The sequence below is a fragment of the Crocuta crocuta genome, unplaced genomic scaffold (assembly GCF_008692635.1).
Source record: "Crocuta crocuta isolate KB4526 unplaced genomic scaffold, BGI_CrCroc_1.0 scaffold17, whole genome shotgun sequence".
Classification (NCBI taxonomy): Eukaryota; Metazoa; Chordata; class Mammalia; order Carnivora; family Hyaenidae; genus Crocuta; species Crocuta crocuta.
In genome coordinates this window covers 825,863-843,390 of record NW_027532041.1, presented here as the reverse complement: position 1 = coordinate 843,390, position 17,528 = coordinate 825,863, and the positions used below count along the sequence as shown (strand labels likewise).

General features: G+C 35.7%; 1 long non-coding RNA gene across 1 annotated transcript in view; it reads left to right on the top strand.

Annotated features, from left to right (window-relative positions):
• LOC144241724 (uncharacterized) overlaps positions 1-17,528 on the top strand; it is a 168,378-nt gene that overhangs the window by 94,267 nt on the left and 56,583 nt on the right. The gene's annotated exons all lie outside the window — the stretch shown is intronic.

Here is a 17,528-nt window from a genome sequence, read left to right as displayed (position 1 = left end):
GGTGGGGGGGGGGGGGGGCGGAGAGAGAGGAAGACCCAGAATCCAAAGCAGACTCCAGGCTCCAAGCTGTCAGGCCAGAACCTGACTCTGGGCCCCAACCCACAAATCATGAGATCATGACCTGAGCCAAAGTTGGATGCTGAACCAGCTGGCAACCCAGGTGCCCCAAGGAAAACACAATTCTTTCTGATGCCAATATCAGGTAGGATTTTTTTCCTTGATGTAAAATATTTACACAATATATACTGTGTATGTGAGAATGTAATTCTTTTCTAGTCTATGGACTTAAATTTTTGTCTATAATTTGATGTCTTCAATTGTAGTTTTTCCTGTTCATACCTTGATTTTGTTGCATTTAGAGTTAGTGGTGGTGTTGACAATTTTGTACCTACTGAAGAGGAAGCCTACAGCCAGGTTAAAAATATTTTTCTCACATTAAATTATGACTATCTACCTGAAGAGCCTGTGGAATGTGATGATACTTTATAGAGCCCCAGAGAGTTAAATGGACTGGCATGTCAAAATTTTGAGACTCATCTCGATCTTAACTTGGTAAGGGAGAAAGATTAAGCTTATTTCTAGATGGATTGCTTGGACAAGTAAGTAATCATTTTCACTAAAAAATACGGTGTATTTATTCCAAATGTTTAGATTAGTTATAAAATGTGGCACCAGAAGTAAAGCTTAGAATAATTATCCTTTTTATAAATTTTTTTATTTAATCAGCTATAGACTAACTTGAGTTAGAAGTCTGATATATTTTCAAGCTTACTCCAGTTTCATGGGATTTTAGAGCTCCTGTGGAAATGTGATTTTTATCTTTAAACTCTATTAGTATATTTCAAACACGTGGGCAAAAGAAAATGTTAGAAATGTTTGAAAATCTGACTGCCTAGTCCAGAATTCTCTGGAAGTGGAGAATAATTAATGGTAGAAAGAAATCTTTGAAAGGTAGAAGTTCTGAAAGGATTATTAAGCAGAGGTAAAACCTTATGAAACAGAAAAACCACGGTAGTTACAAACAGATTTTGGAATTCAATGATCCTGATTTTGAATCTCCTTTCAGCCACTTACAACTGTTGACCTTTAGTAAGTTATGTACTCACCAGGTCTGTTTATCTCTAAAATGCGTATAATGATAATATCTATTTCATAAGGTCATTGTAAGAATTTAGTCAAATATTCATATAAATTGTCTGGCACCATGTTAGAAAATAATAGCTATTATAATTGGCGGTTATGTAGGTACCAAAATTCTAAGGCAGAAAATTGCTACTGTTTGGATTCTGTTTGAAATTCTATTTGAAAAGAAAGCTAATTTGGCTATTAGCCTATTGCTTTACCAAGATTTGTATCCTTTGGAGTGACTAAAACATATTTGTTAGGTAAATGAATGAATATCGGGATGCGATGAGTTTTTTTAACTGTTTGATAATTCATCTATTAATTTATTCAGCAAACAATCATTGAGTACCTACTATGTGACACATGAACTTGGCAGTGGAAAAGGCAGACATTAACTAAATTAAATTACACATAAATTTAAAACTATAACTAAATCTGCAAAAATCATAAAGACATTTAAATTAGTTGAGTTATGAATGCATAAGATCATGTCTCTTTTGTAGATTTTGATCTTGTTAACAGAAAGAAGTTGATTCCGTGAGTTCAAGCCAGAATACAGAACAACACTTGTAACAGGTTTTGCTAATCTGTGAGGCTAAGATTTACTTTTCAGGAGCACTTCTTTCTTGTAAAGCTAAGCTACAAGAGGACAAAGTACCCTTTCCCCTAAGACTGACATTTTCAATGGTAATCTAGATCTAGATCCTCTAAACCTCATTTTATCAACCATTGAGAGGACTGAGGGTCTTTATGGTTGACAAAGAACTTCAAGTGAAGTTCCATTAGAGAGAATGCTGTGATGTGAATATTAGTCCCATTCCCGGTTTTTGAGAGTGTTCTGCAGTGGGAAACTTCTTCCAGCATCTAAATCTTCAACAGCTCAAAGTAAAAATTAGTTTGCACTGAGTGCTATGCCATTTGCTTTAAAATACTACACTTATGTCAGGCAAATTCATTTTCTCCAGGGGAAGCTCATTTTTTAGTGCTTAAGTTAAAATTTTTCATGGTAATTAAGAGGCAAATTATACTGAATCATGTATCAGCATCATAGATATTTAAAGAACATCCACTGGGTGTGTTTAAATATGCTGGCCACATCATGAATTTTGAGTTTCTAGAGAGGTGTGAGAACAACAGGTTTAATGAATCCAGTGTTATTAGTTAAGTGTTTCATTGGTTATATTATTTTGGAGAGTGACCCAAATCCTGTTGGATAAGAAATTAATGATTTTCCCTGATCCAGTGTTCCAGGAAATAATTGAAACAGATGTCATTAAAATAAACTGAAAACAAACTTTCAGGTGACTATATAAATTTCCTCAATGGAGATGGTAAAACAAAAACATATATTGAATTCTTACTGTGTGCCAAGACCTGTTCTCAATGTTATATATATATTACTTTCTTTAATAATCAGAATAATCCTATGAAGTAGATACCACAGTCACCCTCATTTCAGGGATGAGACTAGGGCAAAGAAAACTTAAGTAATTTGCCAAGTCAGTAGTAGTGAGTAGTGAGGTTGGATTTCCAACCTGGTCAATCTGACCTCCGAGACGGTGCTCTTAACCAGTATAATGCAGAAGTAGTAGTAGTGGTAGTAGTATAATATAATAGAAGGAGGAGCAGGAAGAGGAGGAAGAGGAGGAAGAGGAGAAATAACTACAGATAGAATTAGCAGAGTAGTAGCAGCTGTTGAATACTGAGGAGTCGCAGAGCTGGTGGGTGAGAATGAAGACTGCTGCTAGTCTACCTTGATCCAAACCTAGCTTTCATCCTAACAAGAGACCTTAGGCAAGTCACACAACATCTTTGTGTCTCCACTTTCTCATCTGTGAAATAGGCATTGGGGAAAGATTAAATGATATAATATGTGTACTTAGAATAGTGCCTGATACATGATAAGTGCTCAATAAATGCTAGCTGTTAATATTTATATTACTGCTAGTGCTATATATCCTTACAAGGATTAGGAAAAACATGTGCAAGGAATCATTTTTTATTTTTCTTTTCTCTTTGCTCGTTTTAAAAATCCCATCACATGATCCTTTCTTAGTTTAGCATGCTTCTCTTTCTCCTCATCCTAGGATGAATTTTTTAGGACAATCTGATTTCCTGGTTTCTAGAGATTTATGCTTCACTGGTCTAGATATATTATAAAATTTTCCAGAGTGTGGTCAGCAACACATTAGAAATATTGATTTTGGTAGATGATGAGACAAACCAGTCTTGGTGTAATCTGAATCTGGAAACTAGACATATCTCCTGAGGGGAGGGGCACACTTCTCTTAGGGGTATAAAGGGAGAATTTTCTCAGCTAATTAGAGCAAGCTGGCCATCCATAAGGACACATAAAAATGAGAGTAAGGCAAAGAGGGTAGCTTCAGGACTGTGCTTTGACCCTTGAGAAGAAAGGGTGGGGTAGAGAAAGGAGATTTTGATGAAAGCAGGTAATATGCTTGTTAAGACTAGGTTTCCTTGTTTACAAACAAGCCAATATGACACGCTAGCCACGTTTAAAGTGCTCAGTAGCCACATGTGGCCAGTGGTTACACCATTGGACAGCACAAGATAGAACATTTCCATCATCATAGAAAGTTCTTCTGGTCTAGACAGTAATTAAAACATAGTGATTGTTCAATAAATATTAGCTGAGTGAAAGGGTTGAATAAACAAAGAAAATTTACTTTGCCTACCTTGCAGAGTTTTTTGAGAATGATAAATTCTTTTCAGATGGTGAATAATCTGGGCACATTGAAGAGCTTTCATTTCCATTATGGCTTGCAAACAAATAGTTCAGTGGATGACATTTTAGTTATTGTTGGTTATGTTTTAGGACTGTTGTTTCCTCATGGCCACTATCCCTGCAATTAAACAAAAGTTCCCTTTTTGACTATAGGAAATAGGGTGAAGTTGACATAACTGTATGGCCCTGTTTGTTCCAGCAGGCTCCCTCAACCTTTTGATTCTCTGTTCAAAACCCTTTGGGACCATTCCTAGGTACATTTTGTGAAGTGAGTCTGTGTTAGGGAAGTAATGTGAAGTGTGTGCGTGTGTGTGTGTGTGAAAGAGAAAGAGAGAGAGAGATAGGGAGAGAGAGTGTTGTGAGCAGAGCTGGCAGTAAATGGATTTGTAATCTGCTAGCAGTGGTTTCCCACGCAACCTGTGTGGATAACAAAAAGTTGTTTTCAATAGCAGGAGGAAACTTGACTTTACTTCTTTGGTATTTGGCTTTAAGTTTTTTAAATTAAGTTTTTGATATTTAAACTTGACTGCTAATTGAGACATTTATTACTCTCAAATTTAAGTTATACTATTTGAGTTAGTGCCTTACTTTTATATCCTACTCCTCAATTTACCAAATATGTCTATATGTGTTATATGTCTTATAACAGTGTTAGAGGGCTGATAGGGCCGATATTAATTCTTCCAACTTTGTGAACAAACTTCAGATCAGAGCATTTTGTGTAAGTGGCTCACTTCAGATTATATAGCTGATAAGAAACAAAAGAGGGCTAGTACCCAGGGCTCCTGATCCTTACTCCTTCCCACTCTGCTGCCTCATTTACCTTATGGGAAGATGAAACTACTGGTAGGTTTTGCAGATGTAGACATTAAGATGATGCCACTGCAGTTTCTTCTGCACATTTTTCATTTGTTGAAGAACCAACAATGAGTCTCCATATCCTATCAGATCAAACCCCAAATCATAACCCAAGGCCCTCTAAATGTGTCTAAACATATCCACTACTTTCCCCTGTCTTGAACCCCATTTATGCTTGTTAATATCCTTAAGAGGATACTGAGACTGGGTTTCTTGCTTATAAAAATACCAATTAAAAAGTCAGCTCCTCAAACACTAGCTACACTCAAAGCTGTTTTGCCTCCAATGACATAATCATATGAAATGATTGATAGTCAAAATTTCAAACCAGTAAATGATAATCTTTGCCCACATGGTCATATATTCCTATAAATTTCTGTGTATATTAAAATCAAGAAAAAATATACTAGATTTCTTGTAAGATTGAGTTATGTTCTGGTCTCTAATATTATGAACAAGTTTTTAGCTCAGCTAAGTGTCAAGATATTTGGTTCTGAAGAGTACAGGATTATTCTTCTTTGATCAAATTGTCCCCTAAATTATAAGAAAACTGGGTTGATTTAAAAGCCATCAGTGTGTCCCCTTTTCCATCTCTGTGATAACCCAGTTGTGCCTCACATATTTCCATAATCCTGCTGGGGTTGTTTCACGCCCATGAAGACAACCTGCTTTAAAGTATTTAGGGCTTGTATTTCATGGGTATTTAGACATTGACTAGTTCTAGTGAAAAATGTAACAACAGTTCTGGAATGGTTCTACCATGATGCTAAAATCACAATGATAAAGGGCTAATAACATACTGACAGTCAATTTTCTTCTTAGGATGTTTAAACCTTAACCTTTTATTTTCTTAGATGCTACTGCTAGTACTCTAACACCACTTGCTTGGGAACCAAGGATTCCTTTGAGCACTGAAAATATACAGAAATATTTACTATTGGCAATTCTCATGACACGAGAATAGCAAATAAAGACCGAGTCTATATTTAGAGAATGAAATGGATAGTCTTGTAAATGGCTTACACATTTGGCCCTTGGAAATATTCAAGTGGATATTTAAGGTCAAGAAACTTATATTTAAAATTTTATGTGAGATTTTTCTTCATGGGTACAAACCCCATTTGGTCTCCATTCACTTGTTCACTTATGTACTCATCCAATGGATATTTTAGTCCTTATTAAGGACCATGCACTGTGCTAACCACAGACACACAAAGATAAATAAAACACAGATCCTAATCTCAAGAAGTTTAAAATCTAGTGGAGAAGACAGACGGAGAAACAATTATAAAACAGCAGGTAAGTGCTTTAGCAGAAAGGTGTATGGTACATGTGGGGGCAAAGAAAATACTCATCTAACAAGAGGCTGTGTGTGTGTGTGTGTGTGTGTGTGTGTGTGTGTGTGTGTGTGTTGCAGATGGCTTGTTGGGTAAGTCACAAATGACTTATTGGAAAAGGTGATGTTTTTGCTAAATTTTAAAGGGTGAGTAGAAGTAATGAGGGAAATGCATAGGGATAGGTGAAATTTGGCTTTTCAGGCAAGGGGATGCAGCATGAGCAAAAGCAATGAGGCAAAACAAGACGTGATCAACAAGGGAAAGTATAAGAATTATAATGTCTCTGAAGTTAAATTTTGGGAAATGAGAGTATGGGGGTAGGCTGTGAGTGAGATTATGAATGTTTGAAATTCTTGTACTTGATCCTGAATGCAGTGAGGAACCATGACATTTCATTGTATTATGAGAGCAAAAGACCACTTGGAAGGAGATCAAGACTAGTGTGAAGTTAAAACATTTTAATTTACTGCAAAGTAAATACAGACAAAGGTTTTGTACCAGAAGTTCAAGTGAAAAGCTTATCCACTCATACATTATTCTTTTACTTTCTTGAACATAATTTGAATAAAAAGTTAGTTGTTCATGACAATGTTCTCCAGCCCATAAATTTCAATCTTTCTGCTTTCTATCATGATTTCCTTTGGATCTGAAGCTAAGTGCTTGGTAATAGGAAAAAAGGCATGTTATTGTTACTGTAACATTCTTTTAAAATTAAATCCTTGTGGTAGTTTATAAATGATTTTGGCATAGCCAAGCAAAAATGGAAAAAATGGCTTTATTTTTCCAAAATAGTAGTTAGTCTTCTTAGAATCAAAGTGGTTTATATTTTTAAATAATTACTTCTATTTAAAAATATATTTGATATTGAATATTGAAAATAATATTGATCTTGATATTGAAAATAATACTTGTTCTTGTGTGTCAGCTGGGCCAATTTACATATGTTGTTTATATCTTTGAAAATGTCAATTTAAAATTTGATAAGCACCAAAAAGAAAAGGTAGGATAATGTAGTGATTGATTAATTCTTTGGCACTTTTCAATATTGGATGTGTTAATTTAAATTAAATCTCTTTGAGAATAAGATGGAGCTACAAAATTTCCTTCTGCTGTATTTCAGACATCAGCTGTGATTTAATTCTCCTGAATCTCCATTGAACTACTGAAGTGTCTAAAAATACTTTTTTGTTAGTATTCAAGATCCTTTTTATGAAAAAAAATTTTTTTATATATGTATACACCCATTATATAACACATGAATATATATGTTCAAATAAGCGTATACTTACATGAAAGTATAAGTAATACATTGCGAATATAAAAATAACCTGGGGGGACTTCAGGCAATGTTCTGGCACTGGGGCATGCCTACCTAGAGCCTGGGACCACGAGTGCTAGTTTAGAGGTTGGGTCTGTAGGGACTGGCATGACTCCTGAGCCTGGGGGAGCTGAGGTTCAACATTATACTCAGTCTCTTTCCATCCTGTTACTCCTCTAGGCCTAGCCTATTGCCTAATCTGCAGGATCCAAAGTGTCTCTGTACGTACCATGCCCATATTGGAGTTAGTATCAAAGAAAAAAGAGGTGGAGGAAGATATTACTTACTTAATATTAAGAGCAAGATCTTATCTTCTCTCATACTCTACTCGTCCCATGGCTCAGGAGTTAACAAAGCTGGAAAGGAAGCTGAAAATTTTTGTCATTACCTTGGGCAGTCATTTACCTCCAACATTTAGAGGTTCTGTTGCTTTGGCAGAGATTCAGAGATATATGGAGATTCACTATTTTTTTTTCCCCTATCTTTATTGTGCCCTCTAGCTATCCTTTGAATTTTTCTTGTCTTTTAGCAGTGTTGTAAAGTGCTCTTCGTAAAAATCTCACACGTTTCTTGTTAATTGTGTTTTACTCCATGGTACCTTTTGTGGTGAGTTTTTCATTTCTTGGCAAAGTTTTATTGCGCTTTTTACTCTTTTTTTTTTTCTTTCACTGACGTCATGCTAGTCTTCCCTTAGTATTCACTGTTATGGATTGAACTGTATCCCCTTAACTGATATATTGAAATCCTAACCCTAATACCTCTGAATGCGATCTTATTTGGAAATATGTTTTTTTACAAGGTGATTAGGTTAAGATAAGGTTATTGGAGTGGGTTCTAATTCAATATGACTGGTGTCCTTTTAAAAAGGGGGGAATTTGGACACAGAAACAGAGGCACACAGAGCGAAGCTAACGTAAAAATATACAGAAGAATGCCATCTGAAGGCTGAGGATCCTGGTTATGCTGTCAGAAGCCAAGAAACACCTGGGGCCACCAGAAGCCAGCAAGATGCAAGGAAGAATTCCCTTCTTAGGTTGGAGGGAGACTGGCCCTGTGATTGATTCCTTGATTTCAGACTTCTGGCTTCCAGAACAGTGAGATAATAAATTTCTATTATTTTGAGCTACCCAGTTTGTGGTACTGTGTAATGGCAGTCCCAGTTGAGTTGGATTAATCATTGTTTGGAATTTCCCAGGTCAGCAATTTTCAGGGTATTTATTTTTGTGGATTTGAGGAGAGTTGGCAGAGGGGCCAAAGTAGCATGCCAGCTTTGTGTCCTAATGTTGCTCTTTCAGAGGCAGATAGCTTCCACAAATGTGGCGTGACTGTGGGTAGCCCTACCTTTGTAGCTGATTTTTATCAAATAAATCTTGCCAGCCTTTCTTACCTTAGTTTTTGCCCTCATTTTTGCAAGCTTTGTGCTTGCCATGCAAGCCATGGTAATATTTTGAATACCAAGACCTCTTTCTATTCTGCTGCTTCTTTCACTTTTCCTGATGCCCCATCCCAATTGCTTTCATTAGCCGTATGCTTATTTTGGAGCTTGAAAATATAGTTATATATTTTACTTAAAATGGAGTATGCAGGAGGTTTCTGGTGTTGTTGTTGTTCCCTGTTACTTTTCTATGATTTACACAAAAAGAAATGCAGATTTATACAGCCTTGTTCCTGAGGGAGGACTCAGCATGAACTTTGAAAGCTGTTGGCAGCGGTAAGAATAGAGGTAGAAATTATTTAAGACTAAGGGGTGATTTTGTGTTTTTCTTTTACCAGACACCTGATTGGAATTGTAGCAGATAATGGTGGCATCTCTTAAAGGGAGCAATTTTATCAATTTTTGTAGTCACAGGAACATCCTGATTCTGTTTCTCCCAAACACACCCCATAGCATCAACATGTAGCAAGTCTTTCACGTGTATGTCATCTTGGACTTTTAAACTGCTGTCAGAAAAGGCTTAGGTCTTGTTAGTTCATAGGCTTTCTGTGTTTTCTATTTAAAACTTCAGGAAAATAAGTGTTTCTGATACTTTTTGACTTGGCATCCATGGAATCTTTAGCATACTTTCCGTCAACAAATATTTACCGAGTGATTTCAGTGTACCTAGCTTTGTGGCTGGAGTGGGAGATAAACAATGAACAGAGGAGATATTTCCATTCCTGCGTGAAGCTTGATTTAGTTTCTCTGAGAAGGAGTATCAAAGCAGAGGTAATATTTATATTTTGGGTCTTTTTTTTATAAGCTCCATCAATAAAATAGTATCTAAGTCATTTTGTTACTTAGTCTCTGGAAGAATTAGATATGTCCCTAACCAATAGTAAAAAAAAAAATCATGATAGCACTGTTATATTCAAATTTTTTTTTTTTCTCTCTGAAGAATGTTCTTCATGCTTCAGGAAAGTTAAGATCACAAGATTTGGAACTGGATAGATTCAGATTCAAACCCTAGCCTTGTAACTGGGAAGTTATTTGGCCTTTCTGAGTTTCAGTTTCCTCTGCTGGAAAATAAAAATAATAATGCCAACCTTTCTAGCTTGTTAAGAGGATGAAACATGCAAAATTATGTAAATCCCTTAGTGTGGTGCATAGGAAGAGCAGTTTTATTATTGGTATAGTTATTTATGTCACTGTGGATTAAAGTTAATTATATCCAGGGATGGCTCCTAAGTGACCTCCTTTCTATGATCCTCTATTGTATAGAGATCATTTAAATGTTTATTTTTGAGAAAGAGAGAGAGATTGAGAGAGAGAGAGCACTCGAGCAAGGGCAGATGAGGGAGGGGTAGAGTGAGAGGGAGGCACAAAATCTCAAGCAGGCTCCAGGCTCGGAGCTATCAGCACAGAGCCTGACATGGGGCTCAATCTCACCAATCATGAGACCACGACCTGAGCTGAAGTCAGATGCTTAACCAACTGAGCCACTAGAGATTTTAAAAATTGACTTCTCTAGGGGCGCCAGGGTGGCTCAGGCGGTTAAGCGGCCGACTTCGGCTCAGGTCATGATCTCGTGGCTCATGGTTTCGAGCCCCGCATTGGGTTCTGTGCTGGCAGCTCAGAGCCTGGAGTCTGTTTCAGATTCTGTGTCTCCCTTTCCCTCTCTGCCCTTCCTCTGCTCATGCTCTGTCTCCCTCTGTCTCAAAAATAAATAAACTACAAAAAATTTTTAAAAAAATGACTTCTCTAACCCAAAGCCTTTCTTAGTGCATTCTTTATTTTTGTTTTTGTTATTAATGATGATTTATTTTTCATTACTTTTGTTTTACTTTTCTCTACTTCCTTTGTTTTGACCCAGTGATTCCCATAAAGATTTCTTAGAAGAATCGGCCTTATAGAGTAATTTTTTTTTTTTAATGTTTTATTTCTGAGAGAGAGAGACAGACGGCATGAGCAGGGGAGGGTCAGAGAGAGGGAGATACAGAATCTGAAACAGTCTCCAGGTTCTGAACTGTCAGCACAGAGCCCCACACGGGGCTCAAAGTCATGAACCACGAGATCGTGACCTGAGCCAAAGTCGGACACTTATCCTACTGACCAACCAGGAGACCCAAGTAATTAATTTTTAAAATCTATCTTCCTTTTAGGCAGAAGATCTTTCCAGAGACTGAAAGCCCAGGCTTTTATGATGATGACAGTTGCCTGTGCAGTTGTTCCCAAGTTAACTCTGGTCACTGGTAGTTGTTTTGGCAGCAAAAACTGTGCTATGGCATGGATTTGAGATATTTTGAATACTGGGTTCCATAAGATGAGCTTTATTGTTTTCCCAAGCACTAAACAGCACAGAAGCCATTCTAAATAGTGGCTTGATTCCATGAGCAGTCCAAGAAAGATGCCAGAAATACTAATTTCAACTTCTCTTCTGGTAGCAGGCTATGGTCCTGCACTCAATTACCTCTGCAATCAAGCGTAAAAGTAGGTATGGTTTTAATAACATCATTATCAGGGAAGACATGGGTGATGTCAAAGAAGCAAGGACATGTCCTGTGCTCTGTTATAATTCTGTCTTTGTAAATCAATAGGTGGACTTGAGGGAAGCCGTTACATTTTCCCATTTCTTTTATCATCTGAAATATCAACTATAGTGTGATTAAAGTCATAGACTCTGGAACCAAACTGCCTTGGTACAAATCTTGTTTTTTGGTACTTACCAGCTATTGGACAAATTCATTAACCTCTCACTGTCTCGAGTTTATTTGTAGTGAAGTAGTATCTACTTTATTTAATCATGAATATAGATGATCTAATTATTAGGATTCATGCATGGAAAAATCCCTAGAACATAGAAAGTGAGTACATTGAGAAAGTGAGTGAGTTAAGTAAGATTACTCCCATGTCAGACTGCCTTTGATAGGGGTCAAGAAAGTATCCAGTAAGACCATCATTGCAACCATAATCAACAAAGCTCAAGTGTCTGTGTCCTTGAACTAAGAATACTCTTCTACAGGACTTCCCTTTCCATCAGTAGGAGCCAGGTGTAAAGCCCTGAACAGTTCTTGCTTTCTCTCCTAAATACTCATAACCTCTCAACCACTTTGTGCTTTTGGTGCATCAGAAGTAATGTCAATATATCCTTTGTCATTGTTCACGTACTCCAGGTCTCTGTCCTACTCAAGCCATTGCCTTTTCTGCCCTCATCTTTTCTAGCTCCATGTACTAAAACCCTCGAATTCTATGTGAATAATCAGTTAAATCATCTTTATCTTTAATCTCCTTTGTGAGCTTTCTCTTGTCTTTTTTCTATAATCAAGACACGACTTTACCCTTTTAACACTGTGTCTCTGCAGCCTTTTTAAGTGGTGAATGCTTCCTTTCCCAAACACCTCATACATACCATGGAGCCTGGCATTTTCAGGCCATCTTCTCTTTCTCCTCCATAAAACCACCCTGCTGCATTCTCCTGTTATCAGATTTTACCATCCATTATTCCTCCTAATGTAATCATTTTAGCGCTTCCCAGGTTGTTAACCTTTATTCCTTGAACATTTTATCTGTTAGATCACTCTTTTCCCGCCCAATATCACTCTTGCCATAATTTTGGGGGAAATTCAACATTCATTTAGATGATTGTACATTTGTTCTGGTATTTTAAACTGCTTAATCTCCTTCACCCTTCCTTGGCCCTTCGTTCTGTTGTCCTATCCTTTACTGCAAACTCTCCATAATCTGAATTGCACACATTCTGCTTTGCACCCACTATCTCCTGTTTTTTCCTATACCCCAAAATAATGTGACCTTATGTAACCTCTGACCTTATCTCTATTATCTTCCATCTTCTTCTCTTACTCTGCTTAAACTACATGACTATTCATTATAATAGTTTTTTGTGTAGATACTAAACTTCCTAAACTTATCCAATGTATATGTGCCCTTTTCCCATTTTTTTCTGATCTTTTCAAGGACATTGTCCCAGAAGAGTTCCTTTCTTTCTATTAAATCATCATGTTTCCCTCTCTATCAGATCATTCTTAGTATTTAAGTGTGCTGTAATTTTTCTAAATTAAAAAAAATTTTTTTTTTGGTTATCAGTCTCTCCCGACCGCTACCACTATTATTATCTCATTGCCCTGCTTCCCTTTGCAGAGAAACTTATTGAAGGTGTGTTTTATGCTTTATATTTTCAATTTTCTCCTCATTATTTCTTGTAGCTATTCTAATAAAGTATCTTTTCCCAGAAGAGTGCAGAAATTGCTCTCAACAAAGTCAATTAATGACTTCCATGTTATTAAGTTCGATGAGAAGATGAGATCAATTCTCAATCCTTTAACTTGACCAATTGCAGCATGTGACACAATTGATTACTCACTTGTTGTTAAAAACACTTTGCTTCCATAACACCTATAGTGTTTGTTTGTTTTTTTCTCCTATATTTTTGTCTACTCATTTTCTGTATTCTTAATTTCTTCTCATACCTCTGACTTCTAAATGTTAGAGTGCCCCAGAGCTCAGTCTTTGAAACTATTTCTTCTCCTATCTCTATCCCTTCCCTAGATGATCTCATTTAATTTCATGGCTTTAAATACCATTTATGAAGTGATGACTTCCAAATATATCTTCAGTCCTGAGCTGCCCTCAACTCCAGAAATTTGTAACCAGTGGCTTACTTGACACATCATGTGGATCTCCATAGACATTTCAAAATTACCATATCAAAAACTGTTCTTAGTATTTGTCACTAAACTTGCTTCCCCTGCTGATATTTCCATTAATAATAATTCTATCCTTCCCAGTGCTCAGGGCAAAGATTTTGGTGTTACCTTAGACTCTTCACTCTCTCCCCTGAGTCTAGTCTGTCAGAAAGCTGTGTTGGCTCTATCTTCACATATATCCAGTATTCCCCCACTTCTATCACCTTCCTTACCATTTCTTTAGTCTAAACCTTTATCCTCTCTCCCTTGGAGTACTGCATTAGCTTCTTAACAGCCCCCTTATTTTTAGCTCTGTTCTATTTCAGTCAAGCCTCAGAAGAGCTACCTAAGAGACATTATTAAAATGTAAACCAGATCACCTTACACTTCTGTGTACAACTCTTCAATTACTTGCAATCCAAAAGTCCACATGATCTCACCAACCTCCTCCTTATCCCCAAGTCCTCTCTGCCTTCATCTTCATAATCCCTTCGTTCACTCCATTGCAAATTCTTCCCTCAGACATGACTAAAATTTTACCTCATTAAGACCTTCTCTAGCCACCATATGTAAAATTTTGATCCCCTCCAAGACAAAAAAAGGTTTTGATACCTTCCCAATATTTCATATACCCCTTTCTGCTTTATTATTTTCTTCTCAACAGTAACCATTATTGAGCATATTTATTTTTACTTACTGTTCATTATCTGCTTAACCCACTTGAAGGTAAGCTCTATGAGGTCATGGGTATTATCTATTTTTTTTTAACCACTGGACTTGGAACAGAGTCTGGCACCCAGTAGATAAGTAAATACTGAGGATGTTACTAAGTCTGTATAGAACTAATTATCCCTAGGCTCTACCATCCTATACAGAATTTTCAAAGCTAGAAGAAACCATAAAAATCATATAGTCCAGTCCTTCTGAACTGAGGGCACTGGAGAGCAGAGAGGTGAAGAAGATTCTTCACAGATTTATTATAGCAACAAAGCCTTCCTGAGTGCTTGCATTACGCATCTTACAATAAACTTTACTTTTACCATTTATGTTGAGTAAAGGCTTACTTATAACTTTAAGTAAACTCTGTGTATTATACTATATCCTAATTGACTAATGTTTTTCTTAAATGCTAAGTCTATTAGTTGCAAGGGAACTTCCTCTGAAGTCAGGAAAAAATAAGTGTCCCCATTTGACTTGTGTCAGACATGACCCTAAACACATTCTAGTTTGAGGGATTATGGTTATACCATTTAACTTTTAACACCACAAAACTTTAATATCTTAGTGATTCCTTATTACATTTGTTTTGATATTGTGGTTTATTTATTTTGAGTATTCCTATTATTTAAGGCTAACAAAAATATTCAGAAACACTACTTTCTTGGAACAGATTTTTCTGTTGTTCCTCTTGGTAAGAAAGTTATTATTTATAATGTTATGTAAGTAGGTTTAATTAGTAAAGATTTTCTCACAAACAGAACTGTAAATAAATGTACCTATTTTCTCAGAAATAATGGGTTCCTGTCACTAGGGAGCTGAAAAAGAGATTAGATAATCCCTTACCTAAAATGTGGAAAAGAAGATTTATATTTCAGATATAAAAGGCTGTTTGGATGACTTCTCAAGTCCTTTCAATTTCAAGATTATGTGATTCTTAAAGGATGTTGGATATTATGTATTCTCTATTCTATGAAAACTATAGTGAGAAATGGACATAATTATACATACAATTTTTAAATAATTAAGCTTTTGTTAAAGCTAGCTTTGAAATCAAGTGAATAAAAGTTATTAATATTTCTAGGAAAGTTATTAGAATATATACATATATATCCTATTATATATAATATACAAGTTCCTATCAGATATATTTTTGTAAATATTTCCTCCCTTTCTGTGGGTTGTCTTCTTGATGGTATTCTTGAGGCACAAATGTAAAAAATATATCATTTTATATTTTTCTGTTGTTGTGTATGCTTTTGATATCACATCTAAGAAATCATTGCCTAAACCAAGGTTATGGGCATTTACCCTTATGGTTTCTTCTAGGAGTTTTGAAGTTTGAGCATTTACGTTTAGTTCTGTGGTCAATTTTGAGTTATTTTTTGTATATGATATGAAATAAGGGTCCAGTTTCATTCTTATGTATGTGGATATCCAGTTTTCATAGCACCATTTATTGAAAAGGCGATTTCTTCCTTATTGAATTGTCTTGGTACCTTTGTTGAAAATTATTTGACCAAATATGAGGGTTGTTTTCTGAACTATCTATTTTGTTCATTTGATCTGTATGTCTATCCTTATTCTAGTACCATACTGTTTTGATTACTGTGACTTTTGAAATGGGAACATAGGAACCCTTTACTTTGCTCTTTGTTTTCAAGATTGTTCTGGCTATTCTCAGTCTTTTACATTTCCATATGAATTTTCGGATCAGTTTGTTAATTTCTGCTTAAAAGCAACTGAAGTTTTGATATAGATTGCTTTGAATCTGTAGGGTAGTTTGGATTGTATTGCCATCTTAACAATATTAAGCCTTCCAATCCAAGAACATGAGATGTTTTTCTATTTACTTAATTTGCTTCAACTTTATTTTGTAGTTTCTTTGTACAATTCTTGAAACTTCTTTTACTAAGGTCATTTCTAAATATTTTATTCTTTTTAATATTTTTGTAAATGGATTGCTTTATTTTGGGTAGTGTATAGAAATACAACCAATTTTTTGTGTATTGATCTTGTATCCTGCAACTTAGTGGAGCTGTTTATTAGTTCTAATAGTTTTTGATGTGAATTCTAATATTTTTTGATGTGAAATGATATCATCGGTCAATAGAGATAGCTTCAGCCTTCCTTTTATATTTTATTTCTTTTCCGTGCCTAATTGCTGTGGCTAAAAGCTCCAGTACAATGCTGAATAGTAGTGTGGAAAGCAGGCATTTTTCTTTTGTTTCTGGTCTCAGGGTGGGGAGAAATTCAGTATTTCATCATAAAGCATAATGTGAACTGTGTATATTTCATAGATGTTGTTTATCTAGATGAGCAAACTCCTTTTTATTTGTAATATTTTTTCTTTTTTTTGGAATAGTTATTAAATGTTTTCAAATGCTATGTCTGCATGTATTGAGATGATCTTGTGGTTTTGTCCTTTATTAATAGTGGTATATTATATTATTGATTTTTGAATGTTAAACCAACCTTGAATTTTTAGGATAAATCCTACTCGATACAATACTTTTTATGAATTGTTGAATTTGTTTTTCTGGTATTTTATTGATAAATTTTTTCATATAAATTCATAAATGATATTGGTCGTAGCTTTCTTGTGATGTTTTTGTCTGTAATTGCTATCAGGTAATACCAGCCTCCAAATGAATTGGGAAATATTTCCTCTATGTCTGCTTCTTGGATATCATCCAAAGAATGTAGTAATCTAATGTTGAAATTGTAAACTACTTCTATGTAGTAGTTCACTGCATCTAATAGATACAGCTAGTATTTGGAATTAGATCCCCATTCTGTGTGGAATCTTGAGTAAGTTATTTAACATTATTGAGCTTCACTTTCCTTATCTGCAATTTAGGATTATCAAATCTACACATAGGATTTTATGGACTGGTTAGTAGACTCTCTGGCATAATAACTACTTGATACATGGTTACTATTATTGAAAGAGCATTTTGGCCTACTAATCAATAGTAAGAGCTATTGACCCATCAAAGATGTTTTATAAAATTTTTTTATAGTTTATTTATTTTTGAGACAGAAAGAGACAGAGCACAAGTTGAGGAGGGGCAGAGAGACAGACAGACAGACAGACAGAATCTGAAACAGGCTCCAAGCTCTGAGCTGTCAGCACAGAGCCCGGCATGGGGCTTGAACCCACGAACTGTGAGATCATGACCTGAGCTGAGGTCGGATGCTTAACCAACTGAGCCACCCAGGTGCCCCAACAACTTGTTATTTTAAAAATAACTACTTATCCACAGGTTTATTGGTCTTAATTAAATTGAGTTTTTTTTCTCCTTAA